This window comes from Crocodylus siamensis, chromosome 6 (assembly GCF_052110815.1).
Source record: "Crocodylus siamensis isolate JL-2025a chromosome 6, ASM5211081v1, whole genome shotgun sequence".
In the NCBI taxonomy this organism is placed as follows: domain Eukaryota; kingdom Metazoa; phylum Chordata; order Crocodylia; family Crocodylidae; genus Crocodylus; species Crocodylus siamensis.
In genome coordinates this window covers 53,467,086-53,489,609 of record NC_143400.1, presented here as the reverse complement: position 1 = coordinate 53,489,609, position 22,524 = coordinate 53,467,086, and the positions used below count along the sequence as shown (strand labels likewise).

General features: G+C 45.0%; 1 protein-coding gene across 1 annotated transcript in view; it reads left to right on the top strand.

Moving 5' to 3' along the window:
* Positions 1-11,991: 11,991 nt before the first annotated feature.
* The window catches only part of MAP3K13 (mitogen-activated protein kinase kinase kinase 13), a 118,563-nt gene continuing 108,030 nt past the window's right edge, over positions 11,992-22,524 (top strand). Inside the window, exon 1 of the mRNA XM_090051505.1 lies at positions 11,992-12,035. The gene's annotated coding sequence lies outside the window, so the exon portion shown is untranslated. The remainder of the gene's footprint in view (positions 12,036-22,524) is intronic.

Here is a 22,524-nt window from a genome sequence, read left to right as displayed (position 1 = left end):
GATCCTTGCTTTGCCAAAGCAATGCTATACATACCTTGCCCTATAGCCAAGCATAGCACAAGGAGATATACACCCCCCTCCTCCCTTCCCCCCAGTCCTGTGATACGGAGCCTCCTTCTCTTAGCAGAGAAGCAAGAAATATAAATTCCAGACCCTAAACACAGGGATGTGAGACCCAGATGGAGTGGCAGCTGACATGTGGCATTCCCTTTCTTCTCTCCAACTCCATGTGTTGCAATTATTTTTCATGTTAAATAGTTTTATAACAGAAGTGATTGGTTCATATTTAGCATCTTCATAGCTGCCAGCATTATAGACTGGATGTTGCTCTTTTTACAGTATATGCCTTTTTTTTAAAGTGATTTGGATGCTTGGAATATTTCAGTTGGTTGAGTGTGGCACCTTCTGGAAAGTATTGGTATTGCTGTCCATGCTGAGATGGGATGGTTTTCTAGTGAGGAGAAGGAGGATCCATTAATGCATGCTGGAGGCATACACTGGCCTTTATAAACAGTGATTCTGTGTCTGTAATTTTGATATGTCTGTTCCAATCACTAATCAGGTGAGAGATTAAAATAGAGGTGTAAGATAGAGAAAACCTTTCAGAAACTTTGTTTCTATAAGAGCAAATTGAAACCCCTTCTCCCTTTCTTTGTGTTTGGCCTTTCAATGGCTTTTGTTTGCTTGCTTTGTTTTATACTCAAATTAATGATGTCCAACAAAACATACAGGAACCTGATCAAAAGCCTGGTGGACAGGTTATGACTGATGTCAACTCTATATCATGGACATGATTTTTGTAGTCTGTCTTTGCAGCTTTCCTCCCCTCTCTGTTATCCCATACCTGGCCCAGTCTCAGAGCAAACTGACTGGAGAGAAAAATTTCAGAGAGAATTGTGAATGAACAATGGTTACTTTTTAAGCATATGTTGCTTACTGCCCCAAAACACCACAATTCCATAGGAACAAAAGAGGTGCTACTTCAGTTAAATAAGATAAGAAATTTTTTCCAACTACTCAGTTGGTCTAATAAAAGATATCATATCTACTCAAAGAACCTTGCCTATTTAGTTAATAACATTATTAAGGGGGCATGAAAGCAGAGTTGAATGGAAAATCATTATGGGTAAAGGTATCAGATTGTAATAACTTTCCTGACAATGAATAAAGACTACCTCATTCTAATAATAATCCCTTTACCTTCAATGAAGCTAGGCATGGTATAAGATACACGCATTGTGAGTAACACTACTATGACCAGGCCCTTACGACAAATAAGGAGATATGGAACTAACTGGACCATGTATTAGCATAAAATTAAATACTTTATTGTCTAATGGTAATTAATGGCTTGTCTATACCACAGCTGTGGGAGGTCTGGGGATTTGAAGAAACTGGACCCTGCCCATGCCCTGTCCACCCAAACCTGCAGGTACACACCAGATCCAGAAGTTTGCTAGCAAAACTGCTCTACACCTGTCCCCACTGGCTGCTCTCTGACACCAAAGGATCAAGAGCATCTTTACGTATACATTTTCCATTTGGAGCAGGCCTGTGGAATCATGTACGCAGGGTGTACTCAAGGCCCCGTGGTGCCATGACCTGTCTCTGCAATGTAGACAAACCCAGGAAGGAATAAAAGATATGGACAAATAGGAAAGAGTCTATAGGAGGGCCACAAAAATGGTTAGGGATCTAGGGGCACATGACTTGTGAGGAGCAGCTGAGCGAATGGATCTTATTTAGTTAGGAGAAGAGAAGACTGAGAGGGGATTTTATAGGAGCCTTCAACAAGCTGCAGGGTGATTCCAAAGAGGATGGATGGAGCTGGACTGTTCTCAGTTGTGGCAGATGACAGAACAAGGAGCAATGGATTCAAGTTGCAAGGGAAGTTTAGGTTAGATATTAGGAAAAACATTCTCACTAGAAGAGTGGTAAAGCACTGGAACAGGCTACCCAGAGAGGTTGTGGAATCTCCATCCTTGAAGGTTTTTAAGACCTGGTTGGACAAAGCCTTGGCTGGGATGATCTAGTTGGGAGTGGTTGTGCTTTGAGCAGGGGGTTGGACTAGATGCAACATCCTGAGGTGCTGCCAACCCTCAGTTTCCACAACTCTAAAATAACATTTCCCAAGTCAGTATTTAAAAATCAACTGGACTGTATTTAAAAATCAATGTGCACTGTTCTTGCACTTGTTTTCACTGAAACAGTTGACTGAAATGCTGTCTGGACTCTTGTTGCAAAATTTTAGGAAGTTTTAGAAAATTGGAGAAATGCCAGAGGACTGGAAAAAAGGTTGATATTGGGCCAAATTTTAAGGGCTAAATAGATAATAACCCTGAGGTATGTTGGGAGGGGCTGTTCTGTTGTCTGTTTCTGGGGTATAGGCACCACTTCCGTCAGGTGTTGGGCATTACACCACAATATGGTATTAGCTATAACACAGCATCACTGCTATCTCCTCTACAGAGTCAGCATCCCAGGGGTCCAGGACTGCCTGGCCTGGCCTACCATCCAGAGGTTCACAGCACAGAGCATTCAGTGCTATACTTAAACGGAAGTTTTGTGTTTGGGAGAAGGTTACTCTGTGACACAGGAGGAATGTCTGGGAGTACAGGTCTCTGTGTTGTTTCCTTCTTGGGGCTCTTGTCACCCAGGGTCCTACAGCTGTGTATTATTTGTACTTCCATAGCACCTACAGCCCCAAACCACCTTCAAGGCCGCACTGAGATAAGCCAAAGAGTTACCCATGCAGGACCCCCCATCTCCTGGTATCTGGCTTTGCTGGCTTTAAGCCTAGCTGCCAAATTTGGTGTAGCTCTATGCACAGCTTCCCATGGAAACAGAGCAGTGCATTGGTTTGCGTTCATAGATTCATAGAAGTTAGGGGCTGGAAGAGACCTTATGAGATCATCAGGTCCAGTCTCCTTGCTATAAGGCAGGAAAGACTGCCTAGGTCAGATGACCCCAGCGAGGTGGGCGTCCAGTCATCTTTTGAAGATCTCCAGGGAAGGTGACTGTACCACCTCTGGGGGGAATCTATTCCACACTCTGCACACACAAACAATAAAGAAGTTTTTCCTTATGTCTAACCTGAAGCAATCGTCTATCAGTTTATGACCATTATTCCTAGTCTTCCCCTGGAGTGCCTTGGTGAACAGATGTTCTCCTAGCCCCTGATGTTCACCCCCTATAGATTGTCACCAAATCCCCCCTGAATCTTCTCTCCTCTAGGCTGAACAGCCCCATGTCTTTCAGCCTCTCCTCATGTGGTCTGTTGTCCAGACCTCTGATTATTTGTATGACCCTCCTTTGGACTCTTTTCAACTTCTCCACGTCCCTCTTGAAGTACAGCACCAAGAACTGGATGCAGTACTCAAGCTGTGGCCTCACCAATGCTGTGTAGAGTGGGAAGATGACAGCCTTAGTCTTATTTGTGATGCATTGGTTGATGCACCCCAGAGTGTTGTTTACTTTGCCAGGCTATTGTATTGCATTGGTGGTTCATGTTCATTTTGTGGTTGATCATGACCCCTCAGTCTATTTTAGTTGTGTTGCTGGCGAGCATAGTACCACCGAGTCTGTAAGTGTGTTGTGGATTATTTCTCCCCAGATGGAGCACATTACATGTCTTGGTGTTAAACATCATCAGTTTTTAATTATTTTAATTAATTAATTATTAGTTAATTGTTACAGCTATTTTTCATACAGCTCTGTTCTTGTTTCAGTGAATGTGTTTAGTTTTCAGGTAATCTCTGTTTATCCACAGGGCAACAGCAGTGCAAGCCATCCCCACACATTATGCTGCTAGCGTGAGACAGCCTGGTCTGGAAGAATCTCCTATAGGGTAACATTGCTCCAGTCTTCGGGATGACAGAGCTCCGTCTGCTGGAAACTCAGCAAGCTGTTGCTTGTATCTCATTCTGTTTTTATCTCACATGCTGGAGCTCTTTCTTTGGTCTGCACAGGTTGTGCCACTGTCTTTCTCCTTGGCTTCTCTGGCATATTTCCTGGGCACATGCTTTCTGTCTACTACCCCTGCACAGAAATGGGACTTTGTGGTCCAGGAGCCCTAGCCTTCCAGAACCAGCACTGATTTCTCAGAGGCTCAAGCACAGCTTCAGACTTGTGGTTTATATGTTACCTCTGAAGGGATGCATGATAAGTGAAGCACGTGTTACAGACTGCCTATGTGGGCTCACCAGATTGGCTTGAGATACTTACCCTGGGCTAGAAACAGTGCCGTTGAACTCTGAGCGACCCCAAGGGTGGAGCAGGGGAGCCCTGCTCTGTGGAAAAGGAGAAGTCAATTGAAAGAAGGGGTTTTCAATCCCCTCATTCACATGGAAGGGGAATGGCCGGGGTTCGGGGCCAGCCACCCTGAGTCCTGGCTGGCCGGTTTGGAAGCCAGAGGGGGGCTGCTAGCGGGGATAAAAGCAGCAGCTGAACTGGTGGGTAGGGGCTGCTGACGGTGACTCTGGGGAACAATGCAGGAGGGCTGAGAGCTGGGATAAGCTGACTCAGCAGAGGGAGCAGAGAGACCCCTCTGAAGAGCCTCAAAGGCCTTGAGAGAAGAAGGCAGCAGCAGTGCCTCCAGCCCTGCAGCAGAGAGGGAGCAGCAGCCAAGGCTTGGGGCAGACAGCTGGTGCCCCAAAGCCCCATCGCAGTGTGCTGGATGTGCCAGGTGTCCTGGAGGCTAGGGGTGGCAGTCGGCCCCCCACTCCACTGTGGAGAAAAAGGAGTGGCCAGGAGTGTAGGCGGCATCCTTATCCGGAGCAGGGAGCTGGGCCAGTGAGTTGAGGAAACCCCTTACCTTTCCTGGGGAAGCAGAACAGCAGCAGGCAAGGCATTGGGATCCTGAGGAGAAGCAGAGTGCCAGCACAAGGATTCCTGGGAGCTTGAGGCACAGGCCGGCGCTTGGAGTGGGATTGGCAAGCCATGAGGCATGTGGGGTGCCTGGCCATTCATCTGGAGCCGGGGTTTGGAGCAACGACCTCTGGGAGCCGCCTGTGCTGCTACCCATCTGCCACTGACTGCCCCAGAGGTGACTCAGTCTTGTCCCTTATTCTGCAGCTAGATGGAGTCCCTGAGCTTTGTGCTTGGGTCATGCTGATTGCTGCAGGAGCCTACTTTGTTGCTTGCCTTTTTGGTTGTCACAGAGGGTTGCCCTTCAGCCCCTTTGGGGGGTTGGGGTTTGATACAATTTGATTGCTGCAGACCAGAAGAGCTTAACTTGTTGCAGTCTGTTGCTTATTGGGATGCCTGTTGGAGCTGCTGGGAGTGACCACCTTGCTTCCTTGTGGTAGCATCTCAGCAGTGGCTGAAAGCTGCCAGTTACCCGACCTGTGGTTCTTGAGTCAAGGGCTGACTAATGCATTCTGGTTTGTTTTGTGATTCTGGTTATGCCATTTAAGTTCACTTGTAAATAACCTTTCCTATTATTCTTATTTTGTAAATAAAGTGTAAATAGTTCAATCAGTTAAGTGTTAGACCTTCTTAGGACCACGGGCTGCTCTGTGGGGAGCAGAGGCCGTCTGGAAAGTAAATTTGTACTGGCTAAAAGCGCTGCCCCATTCTCACCACACCATCCCTGATATTGGGCAGGAGTGGCAACTTTTGGGCTGCCACCTGGGTTATACACATAACAGAGGTTCTATGAAAGGGATACTAATACTAACACATTTACTCTTTAGGCAGCACAAAGAGATGCAGACAAGAAAGCAGACACCTACAAACCCTAACCCTATCCCCCTCCTTCCTCCAGTGCTTTATTACCCTCCTCAGTTTACTAGTTACAGGAAAAAATTCAACTCAGTGGTCCAGCTCCCTGCTCCGGATAAGGATGCCGCCTACACTTAGCAGACAACCTTTCTACAACATGAAATTTCACAGGCTCATAACCAGCTTAGGAACTAGCCTTACTAAAAATGTTCAGTTAATCTCTGGATGCCTTGCAATATGGCAGGAATATGCAGGTTTTCCTTGACATATATGCACCATTGTTTTCAGGAAATGAAAAGTTCACTAGTAATAGCACTGCTTTGTCCTGGGAACTGCTTATCTTAACCCGCTGGGTTCAGTTCTCAGGCAAAATGGATGAATCTGTGCCCTTTATCATTCTCCTGGAAGCTAGAAGAGGCATTGCCTATTCCTCCCCAGTGTAATTCTACCTGGGATGATATAACTGCTTGTGACAACAGTGAAGTTTACAACCACTGATTCCCATCATATGCATATTTACTTGCATATTGTAATTATTTATGTATTTTCTGAAAGCCTTCAGTTATTGTGACCTCAGTTTGTACTATTGCAGATATTCTCATTCTTGTTTCTCTTAAACAAAACAGCTGATGGTGACAAATTACATTTCACTGATGCTTTCTTAGAATTTAACAGTGATCAATACAGATCAAAGCCTGACTCTGAAATCCTGTTCATTTGCCTCTGTATTATTATAATAGCAGTTTCAACCAACCAATTGGATTGATGAAAATGGGGACTAGGAGTTAACTGTTTAAGCCCAAACATCACTGTAAACTACCTGAATTTGCTGAAATGGGGACGTCTGCCCCTTTTCAGAGCCTGTGTGCCTGGAGCCAGCCAACCCTGCTAAGTTATAAGACTCAGCTGAGGCGTAATGCCTATATAGTCTGAGGAGCTTCACTGGAGGGAGGATTGGGCTGGTTTCTATCATTGGTCCTGGAGTAGAGAGAAGTATAGAGTAAAAGTTTTTCCAGTCTCTGTTGGCCAGGAAAATAGCTTTCTGTTAGGTTACTTTGTGAATCTTTGACTATGGGCAAATGTAACTTGAATCCAGGGGTGTCAAACATAAACCCAGCCTATAGATCCTTTCTAGCTGGCCTGCTAGCATATCTGAAATTGGGGGCATGGCCTGCCACACAATGTGGGACCTGAACCCCTGCCACCACCAGACCCCTGTCCCCAGACCCTTCACCAATTCTGGACTTGCTGCTGTGGCCATGGCAGCTACCCCATTGTTCCAGGCTGGATCCAGCCTTTAAGGAGCCCTGGGTCTGGATCTAGCCTGGAGCCCCAGATGAGTTTGACATCCTTGCTTTGAGCCATTTTAAAAGGGAAATGGGAGCTGCTGCTGCTTGGAAGTGTGCATCAGTTGTTACCTCTGTACAGTCTTGTAGTGATACAAGTGAGCAAGACCTCTGTAACTTGACTCTGCAGAGAAACAGGTTAAACTAGTAGCAGGTTTGCTGTGCAGAACAGCTCATATTGGTATCATTTGATATCAGTACAGTTGTTACACCCATCTCTACCTTGTATTCTCTAAGGGAAAAATCTGAGAGGCTTCCTGGGTTGTTCCTGGGTTTGGCCAATAGCCCCATCCCTAGTAGAAGAGTTAGGCAGGTGACTGTGCCCTGAACAGAAGCGGTGGAAAATGAAAACAGCTACAAAAGTGATAGGTGGTAAGGTTTCTCAGGCTGATTTCTATTTTTGGCACAAAGGGAAAAACTCCAGAATCCCTATGCTCCTTTCCATTCAACTCTGGTCCATCATCAGGATCCACAGGCTCAGGTATGTCATGTTTGATGAAGTAAACTTTGATTCATGAAAGTTTATGCTTTCTCTTTCTATAGCATAGTTAGTTCATCTATAAAAGGTGCTTATCTGCCCTGCCTTATGTCAGGAAAAAGGCTATTTGGCATGTAAAACTATTTGTTCAGAAGCAGCAGCTTCTAGTGAAGCTATTGTATAGAAGTGAGAATAACAGTCTTGGACAGGTATGTAAATGTGTTTATATTGGTGGGAAAACTGCCTGAATCTGAATCAGGGTTTGGGCAACTGAACTGCGGTGGGGGGCAACTTCTTTGCTACCAACATTAGCTCTGTTACTTGACCTGACCTTTTGATACGTGACAGATGTGGATGGATTTCTTATTGTTGCTGTTCACTGAAAGCCAGTATAAAATGACTAGCTCTTAAATTTATTTTTTTTAAATCCCTGGTTGCCTTCATGTATAATTGTTACCATTTTCCCTAACACTGCAGGTTCACCATCCAGGTGTCTTTAAATAAAATCCCACCTAGGACTGAGTCCTCATGGCTGAACTGGTGATAGAGGCTGGGAACAATCTTTCTTGGTCTCCCAAAGCTAATTACATCTTGAAGATTTTGTTCTGAATTGCTGCTCAGACAATCACAGTCTATGTCTTGGAGATGGGCTTACCAAGTGGAGCTGAAAAATATCTTTCCTATGGGCTGTTCTCTATTACAGTTTTACTTAGAGTCTGTCTACTACCAATGACTTTTTCCCAAATTGTATTTGGGAAAAAACATCTATTTTTGGTGCGGGAGGTTGATGTCTTTTAAGCTCACTAGACTGGATTAAAATTTCACTATTCAAAGGAAACTTTGCACTCTTTCTTTATCAACAGATACAGAACCTCAGCTTTACTTGTGGTCTATTTGCACAACTTGTTTTATTAGCTTATCTCCCAGATATATTTTCACCTTTACACAGAATCTACATTTTTGTTTAGCTTCAGCTCAGAGGCTCCTGTTCTTTCCGAAGTGCCTAGAGCCTCTGGCCATTATCTCTTACTGTCTGTCTCCAGACCAAAACATCAGCATCTTCTAGCACAGTGGTTTTCAACCTGTGGTCTGTGGACCCCTGGGGTCCATGAACTATGTCTAGGGGGTCTACAAAAGATAACTATAATCAATGAAAAGTATGTGAATACTTACCCACACTTACAGTTCAAAGGGGTCTGCACCCCCATTCAAAATTTCCAAGGGGTCTGCACCTTGATTCAACCTTCTTTAGGGGTCCGCAAATGAAAAAAGGGTGAAAACCACTGGTCTAACATCAACATTTACTGAACATAACCACAACCACAGTCTGGCTTTGTGTTCTGTTTTATGATGGGAACCTGGCAGAACTCATTGGTCGCATCAAGCATAAAGATATATTTGGCTATAACAAGCTCCAAAACCTCTGTATAGTTGGTGGAAAATGCCAGAGGTTCCTGGCTAGAAGGTCTTGCCCCTTTGCTCAGAGTTGGATCAAGGCCATATTTGGGATCAAGAAGAATTTTACCCCATGATCATATTGGTAGACTCTGTGAGGGTTTTTGCCTTCCTCTGTGCAGGGGACATAGTCCTCTACCTAGGATTTCCTGAGTGTATATTAACAACTTTTCATAGAAACAGGACATTGGCTGTCATGATTCTCCTGCTTTACCTATGGCAAGTTAGGGTGTTATGTCTTGTTTTGTGTCAGGATTGATGTTAGTTTTACAAAGAATTTGGATTATGGATTTATATAGGATGGTTTGGATAGGGATGGTCCTGGCTGTCAGGGCCCGCAGAGGCGTTATCCCTAGTGGTTAGAGCCAGGGGGTGTTACCAGTATCCATAGTTGGGGGGCAAGTTGAGGCCAAACCAGGCTTAATGTGCTAAGCCAGGGCATTACCAGAAGTCGATGTCAGGGAGCAAGTCAAGGTCAAACCAGGGTTCATGCACTGAGTCAGGGGTTACAAGAAGCGGATGTCAGGAAGGAAGCTAAGGTTAAAATCAGATTCTGAAGTTCAGGGACTAGGCACACAGGCAGGAATGCAGGAGCCGGCACCAGGGAAGTCACATGGAAGAGGGCTGCCCACAGACTGAAGCCAGGTTGTTGCACAGCAGGGACCAGATACTGCAAGACCTCCTGAAAAGCTGTCCTTGAACCAAACAGCAGGCCGAGCCTTCACTGACCCTGCTTAGGGGGTTGAGCGTTGCTGGCCTAGTTGTCTGGCTGAAGTGCAGAGGCTTTACACAGGCTCCCTGGAGGCACCTTCCAGCCCTACTTCTCTATGATCCTATGATCTATTTTATTTTGTTGGACCTACACTGAAGAAAAGTGACTTTGATTCTGCAGTGACCAAGAAGGGTTTTCTTTCCCAGAACCTTCTGTGGTTTGCAGAGACCTCAGATGTGTCAGGTAATACCACATGCCATAAGAAGATACCCCTGGGGCAGGCAGGAACACAGAGCTCAGAATCAAGCAGAAATACCCACAGGGCTACAGATGCCACAAGTGGGACAATGCCAAGCATACATTAAAGACTCAAGAAGTAGTGGTCTACATCAAGAGTGCCATACACATGGCCCATGGGCCAAATCTGGCCTGTGGAGCCATATAATGTGGCCTGTGGGTTGCTGAACTGACCCCAGAAGGTTCATTCTCAACCTACTATTACAAACATTATTTCCTCCCATTGATTTTAATTACACATCTAATTTATATCCCTCTAGTGGAACAAGCAGTTTTACCATATCACCTTTCACTACCTGAACCTTTTCTTTTAATGCTAATAATACTTTCTGACAACACATCAGCTTGTTTGTCCAACTTAACCTATTTACTTTCAGGTTGGCAGTCTGGTCATCTGCTGTTACAACAGTCACTTTTGCTCCTAAGAAATTCAGCTGGTCTAGTGGTGCCATTGTCTGTATAAGACTCTGGACAAAAATAATGTAAATTAGGGGTGTCAAACCCATCTAGCCCTGTGCATTGGATGAGCATTGCTGAGCTGGTCTGTGGGCTAGACCAGATAGGCCCCCTGCGTAGCATGCACCACATTGGGTTTAGCCTATGCACCACATGCATGCACTGGCCCCTGGGGCCAGCATGGGGCACACACAGCCTGCAGCTGGACCTGGCACTGCAGGCAGTACAGAGGGTTGGTCCAGGTGCCACACAGCCAGCACCCTGGACCTCCCGCACCCTGTGCAGTGCCAGGTCCATCCCATACACTGTGGGCAGCACATGCCCTGTGGCTCCCCTGCGTTATGTGCAACATGCATGGTGCTGGGTGGGGGCCAGCACACGGGTCAGTTCAGCAATCCACAGGCCACATTATATGGTTCCACAGGCCAGATTTGGCCCATAGGCCACATGTATGGCATCCTTGATGTAGACCACTACTTCTTGAGTCTTTACTGTATGCTTGGCACTGTCCCACTTGTTGCGGCATCTGTAGCCCTGTTGATATTTCTGCTTGATTCTGAGCTCCATGTTCCTGCCTGCCCCAGGGGTATCTTCTTATGGCATGTGGCATTACCTGACACATCTGAGGTCTCTGCAAACCCCAGAAGGTTCATTCTTGACCTGCTGACTGTTGTCATTCAGTGACTTCTACCTGCCATCTCCAGGAGTTCTGTCTGGCTTAACAGCGCCTCTGAAGTTCATTGTGGAATGTGGGGCAATGCAAACCTTGTCTCCTGCTTTAAGAAACTCAGCCCTTGAGAACTGAGTGTGTGGCTCCCCCACCTTAAATGAATCATTCCCTTTGTATCCACAGGCTACAAATATTTCTTATGTTTCTTCCTTATGTGGTAGGCAGCACTTAAGTCTTCTGTAATGCAGCTTGCTTGTTTGCTCTGCCTGTTCACCCAAGCCATCTGAAAACATCAAGTGTGCTCAAAGCTGTTGCTCCTGGGACTGAGATTACTGAGGCCAGGGAAAAGAAAGACATTGCTCGAAGTAAGAGAGAAGCACGATTTGCACCTCTCCCGGTGTCTTGGCTTTGGAGCTTCCAGTTGCCCACTTTTCCATGTACGTGCTTGTATCCTGGGATCGGAGGGGGACGCCCAGTCCCCTGTGGGTCATCTTCCTCTTGTACCTGGCACCACAGTGGGCTCGATCACCGGTCTGGGCATGAGGTGGTTGAAAGGGCTCGCCCTTAATCCCTTCTCTCAAGCCATCCATCCTTCGCTCTCTCGCTGCCTCTTGACCCCTCGATTCAGCGGTGCTTGCAGGAGCTGCAGTCCCGCCACGCTTCAGTGAGGCCGAGTGCCAGTGACACTAAGGCACCACAAAGGACCTTAGGAGGCGCTGGCGGGAAGGAGGGCGGGGAGTAGCATGCTAATACGCAGGCGCAAATCCCTGAGGGGGCGGGGCGCCGCGGCGGGGCGGGGCCTCGATTGTGTGCCGGAAGTGACGGTTTGCATACGTTACAGGGTGGGGGCGGGGTTGGAGGACGAGGCTGCCGCGGGGGTCTCGAGGCGGGCGCTCTCAGGTAACGCGGGAGGAGGCGGGGTTGGGGCCAGCTGCGCGGGGGGCGAGTGCGCAGGCGCGGGGGCGGCAGCTGGGGAGCGCCGCGGGACTGTGGGGGGCAGGAATGACACCGCCCGTCCTGCCGTCTGTCACCGCCTCTCCTACAGCCCACCGTCCTTCTGTCTGCCCCTTGCAGCCACCTCTGTCCATCTCTCCCCCCGACCCTCCTCCTCTTGCTCTGTTCTTCTCTGCCATGACACCTGATTTATTTTGGGGTTTTGTCCTTTTGAAAACGTTCCTGTTTTCAAAAACGGCATCACCCCCAGGCCACGTTGGGGTCCCGTGAACTGCTTTTGTTGCATGAGCGTGTTTCATGTTTCTTGTGTGGCTGTGGGGGGTGAACGCCTGCTGCATAGTCTAGATGACAGTGCTGCCAACCCCAATCTGCCTCGCTGGCAGCAGCATCCTTGTCACCTTGTAGGGGCTGCTGATCCCTGCTCACAAATGAGTTGCATCTCAGTGTGCTTTTGAGTCTAGGACTTTCATTAGTGACAAACAGACGTGTCCTGTGTACCACTGAACAGAACAAAAACCTACCGTGGCATTCAGCCATCCAGTACACCTGTGAGTTGGGGGTGTGCGGTGTCAACATTAAAATAATAATGATAATGATGATAATTTAAAACTCAGCTGCTTCTGTCATAATGACTCCACACAGCCTATATTGGAAGGAATGAGTGAGTAACCATATTTACTTCAAAGTGTTTTGTTTTTTAAATAGGGTACAAATGAGCTCAGATCACCTGTGCAAGACTTCCATGCGTTTCCATTATATGGAAACTGTCAATGGTCCCTTTTTTATGGTGTTTAAGGTAAAAGCCTGACCTATAGCGTGTTGTATAATCATACTAACCTATGTTATGCTTAGTGCTTATACTAAGTACCCATTTTTAGTTAATCCTACCCTAACAGATTTACTTGTAAGGTTTTGGGGAGGGAAAGTCATTCTTTGTTCTGAAACGAGCAAAAAACAATGTGGATGCCCCCCTGTTCAGCTTTTCATAAAAAGACAAAAAGCAGATTGAACGCTTAGTTTGAATATAAAATGGAACTTGGTCTTACATAGTGGGTTGCAACGATCAGCATGTGCTAAATGGATCGTTCTCTTCCTCTGGGACTTTTGAACAAATACACCTACATATAATGGCCACATTCTTGGGGGGAAACAGCTTGATCAGCAAAGCTTGTCACTATCTGTATTTTCCTTGTGAGTTTGCTTTTGTTTTAGCCTGACACTTGGTTGCCCAGCAGTTTCCTGCATGCAGGAAAATTGTTCTAGAGCTAAATGTGGCACAGGATTAATAAAACCTTGTCATTTTAGATGGAGCTCTTAAGAACTGTGGGCCTTTATACACATGTTCCTGGGCTGGGGAGAGCTCTTTAATTAGAGTGGCTCTAAGTGCCCAGAGCATCTTGTGGATCAGCTTCCCCGCTCTGAAATATGGTGGCAGGGTTACTTTAACTAAAGTTCATTTGATGAGCTTTAGTTAAAGCTCCTCACTGTTGTTTTGATGCACAAAATGTTGGAGTACATTAATTAGTATGCGTTGGCAGACATGATTAATTGAACCTGGTATTATAGAGCAGCGGAGCAGACTTACTCGTGTATAGGCACTGTGTATGTATTGGCGACACCTCAAAACAAATACCCTGATTTATAGAAACCTTGGTTAAGGTGAAAGAGTGATAGCTTATGTGTTGGTAGGATTTTGGTAGCTTGAACACACTTTTTCTAGTGTTAACTAACTTGCTGAAATTTTAAGGGACGATAAAACTTATTGTAAGCTGCTGGTATGTAGTCAGGCGTGTGGTTCTCATGGCTTTTAACCTCATTTCCGTTGAACCAGTGTTTGTACTGATAGGTACATTTACAAAATATGCCAACTGTAAACATGGCCTTGGATGTTCCTGCCCTGTTCTGTGTACTCTCAGAAATGTGCCTTGTTGACTGGTTTAAGAATGCCACTGTCTGATTGTAAAGTTGTGAATGCAGATTTTGCAAGATGTGCCTTCAGTTCCTAACCACAATTTCTGATTGCATCCTGTTGCTTGCCATTATTGCTTCCTTCTGCTTTAAGCTGGGTCTAGATAATTTTGCCTTCTTTCAAGCCCCACTGCTTGCCTGGCACTAGGAAAGTCAAGTCACAGCTGTGTGTGAAAGGGAGATTGTAGCTGCATGTCACTAGTGGCCTCACATGTCTGTTGAACAAGGGAGATGGTGACAATACTCCCATAAGAAACCCTTTGGGTCAGATGAACAATTGCTGGATTACCCCTTTTCCTTCAGAAAGAAAGCAGCACTGGTGTTCTCTAGCCTTCTCCAAGTAGGATCTGTAGCTGGTCTGTTGTTGCACTGCACTTGATCATCTTTGTTAATTAAGGATTCATACTGCTGCAATATTTGAACCAAAACTGTATCAGTGGGTGCTGACAGATCGAAAAGCACCTGTAAGACACATTTCATGTGTCCATTTGTTACCCAGATTACAGGTAACCTTGTGGGCTGGCCACTGATAAAAGAGGTGGAAACAGGTCTACAGCCCAATTTTTTATTTGTTTGCACTTCAAAACACAAAAGCAAACATTATTCTATCTCATTACTGATGATAGCACAACATAGGGTCTCACTTAGACTGGCTGGGAAGACTCGAGAGATGGGTGGAGGGTGGCACAGATTGGCAGTAGATCTTGAATTTGCTGAGTTCTCCAAATCTCACCCCAACCTATATTCCATGTTTATGGATGGCTGATTCTAATGTTCTAATAAGTGATGTCTGAATGGTTTTATGTAAATATATTTGTTTTACTAAAACTTTTAGAACTGGATTGAACCAGATCTCTTGCAGATTTGCAAGGTGTCAGTTGGGATTTACATCCCTGGGAAAATAAAAGGGAGGGTTTCTCATCTCCTTTCCTTCCCCATTGTGGAATGCTAGTTCACACTGTCCTGTTTCTTCTTTACCTTATTTTACGGTCTTCCCTGACAAGGCTGTTTTGTTTTTCTAAATTATCTAAGTCTCTTAACACAGATATACCTATTACAGAAAAATAGCATTTAATACATTTGATTACATCAATCACTACTACTAATGTTTTAAAATTAAGCTATGATATAGTATATTTGGATTATTTAATGTATGGTCTTCCTTTGTAATGTCTTCTTTCTGGCCTTGTGTTTTGTTTGATTGCATCTCATCACTAGTTTAATTAGACATGTGGATGGCTTTCTTTACTTTGCTGACCAAGCTAGTTGTTGCATCTGCAAAGGTTCATGCTATGGCAGTGGTTTTCAACCTTTTTACGTTTGTAGGCCCTAAACATTTTTGAATGGAGGTGCAGACCCCTTTTTGCGAATGTAGGTATTCACGTACTTTTGATTGACCATAGTCATCTTTTGTGGACCGCTTAGACCGAGTCTGCAGACCCCTTCTGCTTAGTCACACTTCTGCAGCTTGGCCTAGGCTCCTTGAACATGGGCAAGGCTGGCAATATATTACAATAAAGACTAATTCAACAAAAAGTTTGGAAAGTTATACAAGGTCAAGCCATTCCAGTGGAAAATTCATTTGGAAGCTGCTGGATGGACTCTGGTTGATACTAAAGTTGGTTTACTGCAACCTGTTCCAGCATTGCATAGAAGAGTGGGATAAAGTGACTGTGCCCAGAACAGGGGTGGCCAACCTGCAGCATGAGTGCCATAAGTGGCACAGATAGCCTCTGTGTGTGGCGTGTGATAGACCAGGGAGGGGATGGGCAGGAGGCAAAGGCAGAGCAGAACATCAGGCAGGGAGCACAGGGCAAAAATCAGAAAGCAGAAAAGGAAATGGGGCAGGACGTGCAGGGCAGGGAACATAAAGCAAAGCAGCAAATTGAGAGGAGAAGGGGATTGCATTGGCACTTGAGAATGATGCAGGGCTGATTTGTGGCATGTCCGCTAAAAGGGTTTGGCCTTATGGCCCAGAAGAAGCAATTGATTTATCAATGTCCAGTTATTTGAACAATGCCAAATTTACCCCATTAGCACTCAGCTGCTTGAACGACAAAAAGGCTCTTTAAGGGATCCAGTAGCAGATGATTATTCTGTTAATGCTTTTTATACTAATAAAACATAAAGAGTATTTTCACTGACCTCTTGTCACACTTTTAGCTTCTTTCCTATCTTGGAGATCTGAGAACAACAGCAGTGTCTCGCAGTGCCTGAAGAAGGGTGCTTGTGCCTGAAAGTTTGCAAAGAATTTTTTTCCAACTAATCAGTTGGTCTAATAAAAGATATCACATCTACTCAAAGAACCTTGCCAACAGAAGGGTATGACACACACAGTTTATTATCATGTCATCTTTCAATAACTCTTCTCTCTAGGCTCATACCCCACAAGATTAGCAGGAGGTTTGTTCTCAACATGATTGTTTTAACTCTTACAGTTTCAGAGAAAGGATGGAAAACTGGAGGAATTCCTTTTTTCTGGGGACCCTTGAGAACCAGTCTAAGCAAGTTCTTTAGTGGTCCTTGAAAGATTGTCAGTTTGATAAGAATGAATTAATACTGAGAAAAATGTAGTTCCTAAGTGGGAGTTTCTCCCTCTGGCTTACTATGAATTGGTTTTTCTAGCTTCAGTGGTGCTCACAGGTTCATCAGTGAATGTCTCCCCTTATCTAAAATGCTTAGCACATCTCTGGCTAGTGTGGTTTAAAAGTTTCATAGTGCTTAGCATGTCTCAAGATCTTCCTGGAAACTTGGGCAGGTCTTAGTATGAGCATACAGTTGTGACATAGCAAACTGTAAACTGTGTAACATCACATTATTTGCCAAACAATATAAATACATCTAAAATGCTGCACCTTTTGGTTATGATTCTTATTGCCTGTCATGGATGCCCATACTTTGCATTAACTGTGGCAGCCAGTAAATCTTAATCCCTGGCTCTTGGTGAGGGACCCAACTTCTCTTCTATAGGAGAAGCTTCCTTTTTTCCCTTGCAGGACTCCAGTCTATATCCAAAGCTCCCATATGGTGTCAGAACCCTCTTTCTTGCTAAGGGGTTATAAGGCTTCTGCTACTGGCAGAAAGCTTGTGTTGACACTCTAGTTCCTTCTGCAGGCTGCAATGGTCCCTTCAGCAGCTGATGTCTTTCCAGAGTGCACCTCTTGCTCTGGAGGGGAACCATCCAGAGTGCCAGCTCATGGCTGCTCATGCACTCTGGCAGCTTGGCATTTGTGGGTCCTGCTGGATGTCAGAAGCCCCGAGTGGGTATGTCTACATGTGCATTTATGTTGGCTTAAATTTTACTGTGCAGTAAGTGGAAATAGGTCGGTGTCTACACGTGCAGGCATTAAAGCGCATTAACACTTTGTGGAGTGACTCAGGACTAAAGTTAGTGTTACTGTGCAGTAGGCCTGTGCGAAGCGGCTAGTATTTGCTTTGGATTCAGCTGATTCATGGGACAATGATTCAATTCAGTGATTTGAATCAGTGTCCCGATTCAATTCAGCCGAATCTGATTTGGAGATTTGGCTCTGCATGACCCCCCAACCTGCCCCCCCACTCTTCCAGCCCCACCATGGGTGCCCCACCTGGGCCAGCTCCAGCCCTTTAAGAAAAAAAAAAAGAAGAAAACCCCAGACTCACCGCTCCTGCCTGGGGGGGAGGGGCGATCCCTGCTGCTCCCCACTGCCCTGTACCATGTGGGGGGCTCTGCACAAGCCTCCAAAGCCCTGAGGCCGCTGCAGGAGCAGTGAGTCCTTAGGCTTATTTGGCTTTTTTTTCTTAAAGGGCCAGAGCTGGCCTTAGTGGGGCCCCATGGGGGGGGCAGGGGGCTGTCCCCCTTCCCGGCAGCACGTGGTGAACACCAGGGTTTTTTTTTAAAGTACCAAACTGGGGCAGGCAGGGGCAGCCATGGGGGAGTGGGGGAGTTGGGAGGGCTAACAGGGGTCCCCCCATGGTCCCCTCCCCCAGCCCCACTCCCGCACCCATAGTACTTACCAGCTCAGAGTCGGCTGCAGCTCCCCACTGCAGCTACCAGGGACTGCCTGAATCATCAAAGCTGTCCAAATCTTTTCCAAAGATTCAGAGAGCTTTGAATCGCTTCGGACCTTTAAATTGGTTCCCTGATTCGATTCGGAGATTCGGCCACTGAATCAGGCTGAATCTTCTCTGAATCAAATCACCACCTGAAGCTTCACATAATCCTACTGTGCAGTAAGGTGTCTACATGTGCATTACTGTGCAATAACTAATTGGGCATAAATTTGATACCTGCATAATGCAGTAAATGTGCAGTAAATGCGCATGTGTAGATGTGCCCGGTGAATTCAATTGCTCCATTAAAGTCACTGTGTTTACCTTCCCCAGCTGCACTTAGGCTGCTACAGAAGGTGGTAGTCTTCCCCTTAGCACCTTCATTTGTTCACAAAACAAAGTGCTTTTCATTGGGGTAAATATTTACTTCTGCCTCAGACTGAGCACAGGGTGGATTGACTAATATGTGTATTGAAAATAAAAGTTTGAGAAGCTTAGACTTGACTTTTTCAGGAACTGTAACTGCTGAGTAGGATGGCACGTCTTTCTGGAAAAGCTAAGCCTTACCCCTGTGCACAGTAGCTCTCTGTCCACTCATTTGTTTTGCAGTATGAAGAGGTTTTACTAAAACTTTCTGGACATCCAAACCTCTCTTTTGGTCAGTGACCTATCATGGGTGTTTTTATTTCAGAATGTAAATTGTTTCAGAAAGTCAGGAAGATGTGAAACGAGAGAGATTTTGAAAATGTAGCTGTTGCAGTTAGTTCTGATATCTTGTTATGAAGTGGGATTCAGGACTAGTCTATAAAGGATGATTGACATGACAACTCATTTGATAAATGACAGAAAGACTTTATTTTACAACAACTATTCACTGTTAAAAGAACTTAAAGTAATCAAAGTCCAGTATATTTAGCTGTAAAAGCAATAGTATCTCACAAGTACATGCAAAGAGGTGTCTTTGCAGTCTTGTCAGCCTGTCAAGGTGTGGAACCATTCATGAGGGCTAGGGACAGAAATTACACATAAACTGGTATAAGTGATCAGGAACTGGTTCAACGCTGTAATGCAACAAAAGTTCGGTACACATAAACCGCTTTCAAAATGGCTGAAACCGGTTTAAGGTAAACCTGGATGGATGTAGTATCAGACTTAGCTGATTTAGGTTAAATAAGTTTATTGAATTTCTGTCTCAGATCCCCTCCGGATTCAAGTTAAGTCACAGTCCCCTAGCATCCCAGGATGCTTTGTACCTCGCCCTCGCCAGGTGGATGGGTTAGACTTGGCTCAAGCTTTCTGCTCCAGCTGAACAGGAAGGCATACTGTAGCACCCCCTGGCTTCTGGCCTGCCCCACTGAAGGTATGTGGCTGCATTTCTGGAATCAAAAGTGAATGTCTGTTAACTTGATGGTTGGTTCAGTCTATACAGCTTAGACTAACCGGTGAAGATTGAATTGATTAGCCTCAGGCTTTGTGACCGTTTGTACTTAACCCAGAAGATCAGCTGGGCACAGTAGCAGTTCTTGTGTTGAGTGATATTTTTTTTCACTCTTGAAGTGCACCCTGTTAGCTGCTTAATTCCTCTTTTATACCCTTCAGCTCACCAGCTTCAAAGCATTCTTGTAGTTGTGTAAATCAAGAAAGAAACCTAAGCAGTAACTACCTTATTTCACAGTGTATAGGTTGACATAGGTCAGTCCCCAGCTTTCCGATTTGAAAGGTAAGCATTTTATAGGCATGGTGTATAAGTTGGGCCTGGGCTCGGTGCTTGGATGGGGCCACCCCGTGCCCTGCGAATGGCCCTGGGCTCACAGGGGGTGGGGCTGCACCAGCCGAGCACTGAGCCTGTCCCTGTCTGCTGCGAGTGGTGCTGCTGAACTCCCAAGTGTAGTGTCGCTCACAGGGGACAGGACTGGGCTTGGTGCTCAGTTGATGCAGCACCATCCCCTGCAAGTGGTGCCGGGTTTGTAGGAGATGAGGCCATGCAAGCCGCGTCCCAAGCCTGGCCCTGTCTACTGAGTGGCGCTGCTGAGCAGGGGATGGGGCCATGCTTGGGACTCAGCTGTTGCAGCCCCTTCCCCTGCAAACAACTCTGGTGTGGTCCGGGGAGCGCCGCTTGCAAGGGATGGGACTGAGCTTGGCCCAGCCCCATGCTTGATTTTTTTTTTTTTGATGTGGCACAGTGTATAAGTTGAGTTGGATTTTTAAGCCCCCAAAATTGGGCTTCAAAACCTGATTTATACACTGAAATACAGTAACAGGAAAATCCTCTTAATCAAACTGTTCATTATCAGTTATCAGAAACTCCCAATTTGGATTGAATAACCTTCCTCAGTAACAGGAAGTTATAAATTTCTACTGAGTTGGAACATATCAAGAAACTGATTAACAATCAGGAGAAACAAAGTTTTTGAGGAGATGTCCTTGGAAGATCAAGAGAACCAATGAGGCAAAACAATAGTAAATCAGGAGACGCCTATCAAATCCCATATGGAGAATGTCTCTTCCTCCACAGAGTTAATTGTAAATCAATATTTACTATAATAATTAGTCAAGGACAGGCATTTCACACAGTGACATACCAGATGCACAGGAGGAGCCTGCTTAAAACCATGATAGGTACAGTAAGATAAGTTGTAAGTGATGCCTTATTATTTCTTTTCAGAAGGTCCAGCTACTAAGCTGCATCCTCTTGTACTATGCAGTTGTCATCAATATTTTGTCTTTTAACTTTTGTGAGTTGGCCCAGCTTGTCTTAAACTTCACAGTCATGTACTTATACATATTTACTTTAGAAAAAGTAGAAAAACAGGGCTAGAAAGAACCTTCGTAGGTCATCTAGTTCAGCCCCCTGCTCCAGGCAGGATTGCCCATATCCAAACCATCTCATCCCATCCATCCCTAAGAGATTGTTGTTAATTAAAGTTGAACATAACTGTGTTGTTGGCAGGTGAACAAATGTCATTTCTGCCAAATTAAAAGACATGCATGCTAGCAGAAAAATATTTTGAGTTTGCATATAACAAATTAAGTAAAACAACCAGACATCTAACAACCACAATAAATAGATGAAAACAAATACATTGCTTGGAAATATGCATGCTTGTTTGCCTACCTTCCATCTGAACTCTAATTTGAAAAGAAAGGGTTACAACATCACAAAGAAAGAAGGCTTTTGTTTTTTATTTATTTTTTGGGCAGGTGATGCAACTATTAATTTAGCTCAAGGAGAGGTGAAGAACTTTGGTCTACAGAAGAGTAGGATTGAAGATGGATTGTTTAATTTCTGCAGATTTGTTTTCAGCATTTTGAATAATATGATTTTAAGATGCATGTCAATTCATACAGTTGCAAATTCCCATTGTCACAGTGTGAACTCATATCCATCCATACATAAAATATCGAATTATTTTAGGCAACCCCAACAGTGCAGAAATAAAGTAAAGCATATAGTCCTGTTCTGCAGGATTCTGTTCTAGTGTTATATCTGCTAAAATACTGTAGGGTCTGCCCCTGAGAAGAAGGCAGTGTGACAAAGATCATGGTGATTATATCAGCCATGGGCTGAAATATTAGAAAGAATTAACCACAGCAAGTGAGACTTGTCTCAGTAATGCTGGCAGCTGCTTAAATAGGGCATTTAAAGAGCTGATCTCTTTGTCTGTCTCACATCTGCTCACAGGACAAAGAGATCAGTAGCAAACATCTCGAGAAAGCTATTGACTGAGGCTGGTTAAAAAGAAATCAACGTTTTTTGGATGTGCTTCTTCAATGAAAAGTTGTATCATAATGTGCCTATGTGCGATAGTGGAAGGGGCAGAAAGACGGCGTGAATGTTTCTTTGCTTGTGAAGATTGAACTGCTTTTGAACCTTCTTTAAATTCTACTTATTCATCCAGTGTTATGTATAGATTTTATCCTGCGGGCACCACAGTAAAAATGACACCTCTGACCATTACATGGTTAGCACTTTTCTGACAGGAGTTAGACAAGGAGTCAAATGGAGTGTCATATAGCCAGGTGATTTAGACACTCCTTAGGGAGAGGGTGTTCTGGGTTCTGGTCCCTGCTCCCAGAGCTCTTATGCCTTTTAGTTATTAGATTAAAAAAAACAACACAATAGCTCTAGAACCAGGCCTAAGGAATAGGTTGCCCTCAGGGAAACCTAATGGGCAGGTTGTAGAGTCAGGCTTCCTCTTACTTGCTCTCTCTCTGGCCCTTTGACATGATTTTTTTGGCTGCACGATGGCCCAGCTTCTTCAACAAAAGTGATTGTGACTTCCCCACCCCAGCCTAGCTTTTCTGGGAAATTGGAGCTACAGGTTTGAATTTCCTCTGGCTAAGGAGGGTTTCCCATGGTTTGGGCAAGTACTCTAACCACTAGGATGTTGTGTAAAAGATGGGCACAGCCTGCTCCGCATCCCAGTTAATTAAC